Here is a 6,659-nt window from a genome sequence, read left to right as displayed (position 1 = left end):
CAATAAACTAATTCAGGTGTTGACTAACCAAATGACCTTGGCACGAGGGCGATGATACTGGGTCTATGGGTGATAGAGGGGGAAAGACAGGAGACCCAGTGGTGGCTGGTGGGGAGCAAGAGGAAAACAAGGGCTGTATCTGAAAGTCATTGCCAAGGAAATGCCAGGAAGTCGCCAGATAGATCTGACTTGTTTAGTTAAGAGATGCAGACTGGCAAGCGCAGGTCACAGAGTCAGTGGGGTCAGGGACAGACAGGAAGCCCATCCCTTCACCTCAGACAGTCATATTCACTCTGAACACCCTTTCCAAGCCCTGGCACATGGCAGTGTGCTGTGTGCTGAGGCTGTGCTGGACACCGGCCATCCAGAGGTCCTGTCCACTCCTATAGCCCCCGTTCATTTCCTGCGGCTGTTGTTACCCATGACCACAAACTGAGGGCTTAGAAGGACACATTTTGTTTTAATCTTATAGTTCTGTACTTCAGAACAGCAAGCTATCAGCAGGGTTTAGTTCCCTTCTGGAAGCTCCTGGGAAATCTATGCCCTTACCCTTCCCGGCTTCCAGAGGTTGCCTGCCTTCCTGGCTCAGGGCCCCTTCCCCAGGCTGAAAGTCAGCTTAGTAGGCAGAATTCTCACACAGCATCGTCCTGGCTGCCTCTGATGCCTGCTTCTCCCACTTCCCAGGACCCAGTGAATACGCAGGGCCGTTGCTAACCAGGAGGTCAACGGTTCAAGCCTCCCAGCCCCTCCGTGAAAGACTGAGGCAGTCTGCCCGTCTCAAAACCCCAATAGAGGCTAGCTACGAGTTAGAATCAAGCCGATGGCATCGGCCTTACTGTTAGGTTCGGGATGACATTGGGCCCCGAGTATAAGCAAGAGTAAGACATGCACCCCCAGTTCAAGCCAAGTGAGGGTTGTTGTGTACTGCCGTGTGGAGTCTGACTCATTGTGACCATCGATGACAGAGCAGAATTGCCTCGTGGGGTTTCCGTGGCTGCAAACCTTTACAGAAGCAGACTGCCACTGCTCTCTGCCATGGTGCGTTCCACAGTGGGCCCTTCTGATCATCAGCTGGGCACCTCACCATCGGGCCATTAGCACCCTTACTTCCATCTGCCACCCTTTCTGTGCACCGTTACAGGCACACAGCCTCCAGGCAAAAAGTGTGGGCCTGTTTTAGGGGGGGCTGGAGGGAGGGAAAGAGGAGATAGGGGAAGGTATTATTCTGCCTATTGAACTTCCCCTGAAACTTGGCAACTGCCTGGCCCTGGTGGCTGAAGGGTGGCCCTGGGAAAGCTCCGGGGGGTCGTCTGCAGAAGACAATCAGAGGCAGGGATTACCCCGGGACAGCACCTTCCTGCGGTAAGCATGGAGGCCAGAGAAGCGGCTCTGAGACTTAAATGAGGTGTGATACACACACACACACACACCACCACCACCACTTCATCACGCACAGAGTGTGTTTCCAGAAACCACTTTCTGGACTATCAGGCAGGGTCAGAGAGGCCACGTTTCCTAGCAGGGCTAGAGGTGCAGTGTCTGGAATGAGCCAGAAGTTTAAAAGCTAACCCGTTAGGCAGATGGCCAAAAGCAGAAAGGACAAAGCTTCGCAGCCCTGCCCACTGCACTCCAGGCCTGCTTGCGTAACTCTGTAGATCCCAGCCAGGGCCTAGAGCAGGGCTGAGACACCCAGGGGCTCCCCCCACCCCCCGCAGCTGCAGCCGGGCAGGTGCGTGTTTGTGGAGACTTCCACCTGAGAGGCTGTCTTTAGAAGCCTCCCAGCTGGTCTCCCCCTAGTCAACTCTCCCCCCCCTCCAAAAAGAAGGGCATATTCAATCATGTTAACCAGGTGGCTTCCTGCGTCCATCAGAGTAAAGTCCATGGTCCAGAGACAGGCTACTTTGGGACCTGCTCTTTCCTGCCAGCGGCTAAAAGACGTCATGCTTTACGCTCAAGCGCCCTGGATGAGCATGCCTTTGCTTCTCTTTCCGAGAAACTTGAGTTCATGTGTGAAGCGTTTAGAGCCCCAAGTTTCTAAGTGACTCGTTAGCAGGGGGGTCAGCCAGGAGGGAAGGGAAAGCGAGGCTCACCGCTGAGGGACATCGAACATCCGGGGCGTTTTAGAAACAGACCATGGTCATGTCTGACCAATAGGATAAACGCGAATGTCTCTGAACTGTATACGTGCAGCATATGGAAACGGCATACCCCTTACGACACGAACAGTTACATAGATTTGTCCCACAATACAAACAGGTAGGAGACAGCGCGTTCAGAAACAAAGCGCTTGGGCAGGTCTGATGGATGGCATTTGCAGTGATAACGAACCACCTCCGTGTCTTCATCGCCTTGACCGCGTGGCGCTGCCACTCCTCCCAGCAGGAGGGGAGTAAGTGGACAGGAGTTCCTGGGCCCGGGGCCTGGCGTGCGACTGGCTCTGGCCCCCAAGATGCAGCAGGAGCCACGTTCAGCGGGGCCCAGGCTTCACTCTGCAGGGAAGCAGCAGCCTGGCCTTGCCCTGCCGAGGGCAAGAGAGCACGTGTAGGCCGGTCCCTGGAGTAGAACCACTTCAGTCTCCACGAGGCCAGCCGGTGTCCACCCAGATGTTTGAGCCACTCACCCGAGGTCAGCCATGCGTGACCCGATGCCAAGCTGCAGACACAGAAGAACTAGTAAATGGTGGTTTGAAGCTGCGGCACTGGACGGGGAGCGGGCGGGTGGTCACACAGCCGGATCAGGGCACTGGCTAACTGATGGCTGGGAGACGCCCATGGTCCGTGAGCGCTGGGCTGTTGGGGAGTGGGAACAAGGGAGTCAGGCATCTCATCTTCTTTGTTACTCTGCTGATGAAAGTTTAATTTCCGGGGGAAAGGACGCCCCTTTCCTCCTTCCACCTGCTTGCTCTAAGATTGCTTTTCGTCGGCTTCTTCCTGAAGTTCTCTTGGGCACTAGAAGCAGGCGCGGACTGCAGCATGGTGTTTTCCTGAGTGGAAATCATTAATCCAATGCTTCCTGAAATGAGGAAACTCTTTTCTGAACCCATCTAATGAGCTTGGTATTTGTCTGTGGATGCCGGTTCCTGGGTGGAAATGATCACTTGGAGAGCCGGACAGGGCCCATCAAAAATCAAGATGAAGACAAGAGGCCATCTGACCCTACAGCTGGGACAAAAGCCCAGAGTGCCCGAAACAGGCCCTCTGAGGAGGCTGGGCAGTGGTGTTGAACTAGAGGCAGCCCGTAGATGTGGCAGCGTGGTTACCGGGTCTCATTAATGTGTGTCTCAGGGGAAGTTCACTCTGCTTCTGACCTTCCCTTATAACTCCCTGGGCCTAATTCAAGGCTCATCTGAGAACTGTCATAAGCGAACATGTTTCCTGTCAAAGGTGAAGCAGGGCAGTGGCTCTGTTCCTGTGAATGTGACCACCCAGCGCTCCAGGTTCCGGTGACCCTCTGCTCCTTCCTTGGTCACCTCCCTCCCTCCTCTGTATCCTGATTACAATCCCTGTGTGGTCCCAGGCCCGTCTGCCACCAACCTGACCCGTCTCTCCTGTGTCATTATCTGACTCTCGCCTAGCCCTTAAAACCAGTTTACCTACTTCAGGTGCAGACAACACCGCATTCACCTGGGTCAGTGACCTTTTATGGGGGAGCTGGGGACCCAACCACCACTCACGGCATCGCGTCTGTGGGAGGAAGTAGGAGCTCCGTTTGGAAGCAGCCAGTCAGCAAATGACCTTTAATTGGGGCAACAGCCATTTTTAAAGGAGTTGGGCGGCGGGTGTCCCCTGCAAACATGACCACGGCAGGGCTCAGCTCTGGGCAAGGAAGAAGGGTGTCTCCCCAGAGGGCTTTGAAATTCCCTGTAGACCTGTCCTCCGGCATGTTTTGTCTGGTTTACCGGCGGCTCCAGTTCGGTTCAAACTCCTTGGAGTAGATTTTTCTCTCGACTCTGGCCCAAGAGTCACCCTTCCTCTCCTGAACTGCAGCCACTTCTCTCTGTTGAGAAGGCTGTCCGGCGTGCCCGCTCTCCCAGCCCAGGTGCCTGCTCTCCCAGTGCCCACTGCGGGGAGAGTCGTATTTGGAATCCTTGTTCCTCTAAAGGAGACGGCCACCAGTGATGGCCATACTGCCCGCTCTGCTCCCCAGGTGTCAACGCTTTTCCTCTGGGAAAGGTTGTGTGGCCAGGGGGTCGCAGCCACTGTGGGCACGGCACCCTGATGCAGCTCTGCGGATGGGGGTGCCTGTGCACCAACAGGTCAGGGAAGACGGTGGTGCACGTAGGTCAGCCCTGACTCCCCTCACCTTGCCCGTGGTTTCTTTCTTTCAGAACCCACTCCACTGCGAGCCAGAAAGTTGGAGCCTCAAGCCCACCCAGAGGCATTCAGAAGAAAGGCCTGGTGACAGAGATCTACAGAGATCTACTCTGCCGCCACACGGGGCCACCTTTCTTCAACAGCAACCGGCAGTTCTTCTGAGGGAGAAGGAACTGGTGATCTCCTTCCACCCAGATAACAGCCAAGAAAGCCACCACGTGGGGCGGTTCCACCCTGTCCGTCGCCGTGAGGCAGAATCGGCTGCACCGCGCACAGCCACCGGCATCTGGGCACCCACAACAGCTCTCGATGGTTAGGCTGGGGTGGACCGGGCAGGCTGTTTTCTCTCTCTCTCTTTTTTCAAATGGTTGAAAATCATCAAAATAAGAATATCATGACACATGAAATGTATAGAACATTCAAATGTCTCTGTCTATAAGTACAGTTTCATTGACACATGATCGTACCCGGTTATTAAGATATTATTTATGGTCACTGGCACACAACAATACCAGAGGTGGGTTGTTTTTTTTCCCAAGCTTTTTTTTAAAATTAATTAATCATTTTACTGGGGGCTCTTACATATATTATAACAGTCCATACATCCATTATATTAAGTAGATAGGTACAATATTGCCATCGACAATTTCAAAAACATTATCTTTCTTCTTGAGTGCCCTGATATCAGTTCCTCTTTTTTCCGCTCCCTCCCTGCCCTGATGCCCCTTTTTTATTATCAATTCCTTGTTTTATTGGGAGCTCTTACAGATGTCATAACTTTCCCTAATTCCAATAGTTCAAGTGTAATTGTACAATTGATTTTACAATCGGTTTCAGAATATTTTCTTTCTTCTTGAACTCTTTGATATCATCTCCCCTTTATCCCCTCCCTCTCCTACCCTTCCCCCAGGAACCCTGTTGTTATTATTATATGTTATTGATATTCTATTATGATTATATATATGAATTTTTTTCACCTACAATTCTGTTATCTCTCCCCGAGTGGAGTGATACAGTCATCTTTGCTATCAGCTTCCCTGTCCCCGCCCCCTGTCTTTCCATACCTTCAGGGAATCATTGCTCCTGTTGCTGTTTCTGGAGGGTCATCTCTCCTGACATTCCTGCATCAAATGATCTTACTTATATACCTGAAGATACGAGCTCTACAGTATTGATGAGGTGAAACATAAGCCTTAATAATAAGGGGAAGAAATATTAAAGAGCCAGAGGACAGTTGTGAGTTTCACTAGTGCTATGCTGCACCCTGAATTCCTTACCACCACCCCGAGGCCCCTCTGTGAGGGCCTGTCCAATTGTCTTGCAGATGGGTCTGGGGTCCCCACTTTGCCCACACTCCTTCGCGTTCCTTTTGATTGCTTTTTTTTTTTTTTTTTAACTTCTGATATCTATTCCCGCTGACATCTTATGATCACACAGGCTGGTGTGCTTCTTCCATGGGGGCTTTGTTGTTTCCATGCTCTATGGGCCACTTGTTTGACTCCAAGCCTTTAAGACCCCAGATGCTGTATTTGTTAATAGCCGGGTACCTTCAGCTTTCTTCACCGCGGTCAGTTACGCATCCATTTTGTCTTCAGCGATAGTGTCGGGATAGTATGGATCATACAGTGCCACTTATGAGAACTGGTCTTGTACTTAGGTGAGATTTTAGTAGAGGCCCAAAGTCCATCTGCTTCCTTATTGAATTTACATGTATGTACATGTATATACAAATACACCTATGTTTACATAATTATATATTTACATAATCATATATCTATAGTTATACCTCTATGGATACACGGTTTTTGCTTTCTTTTTTCTTTCCGTGGGCAGGCTGTTTCTGAAGCGTTTCTGCCCCAAAATGCATTCCTATCAGCAATAAAGGAGGCGCCTGACTTCTCTAAATCATTGCCTACACTTATTAGTGTCTTTTTGATGATCGCTCATGTTGCTCTGTGGGGCTCACGTGTCTTGGGTCCATCCCCACTCAAGCCCAGGCCGTGCACAGACAGTCAGAGCACAGCGCAAATGCATTGCCTTTTCAAGGAAGGAGAGCAGACAGCTCTGGCGCCACCTACTTCTAAACCCACTGCCAAGCCAACGCATAGTCACCCCCTAGGACAGGGTAGAACTGCCCCACAGGGCTTCCAACATGTGAATCTTACGGAAGCAGCCTGCCTCATCGTCCTCCTGCAAAGCTCCAGCCTCTGGTTTGCGGCTCCGAGCACTTCATCCATGGCACCGCCGCAGCCCTGTCCCTGCTTCTGGTGTGGTGCTCTGGTGGTGGCTGCTGGGAGGAGCTATTGGGTCAGTTCTGACTCACAGTGCCTCGATCCGCAGCAAACA

This window comes from Echinops telfairi, unplaced genomic scaffold (genome assembly GCF_000313985.2).
Source record: "Echinops telfairi isolate 266 unplaced genomic scaffold, ASM31398v2 ScPeMD7_8;HRSCAF=38, whole genome shotgun sequence".
Taxonomy (NCBI): Eukaryota; Metazoa; Chordata; class Mammalia; order Afrosoricida; family Tenrecidae; genus Echinops; species Echinops telfairi.
This window is presented reverse-complemented; position numbering follows the sequence as displayed.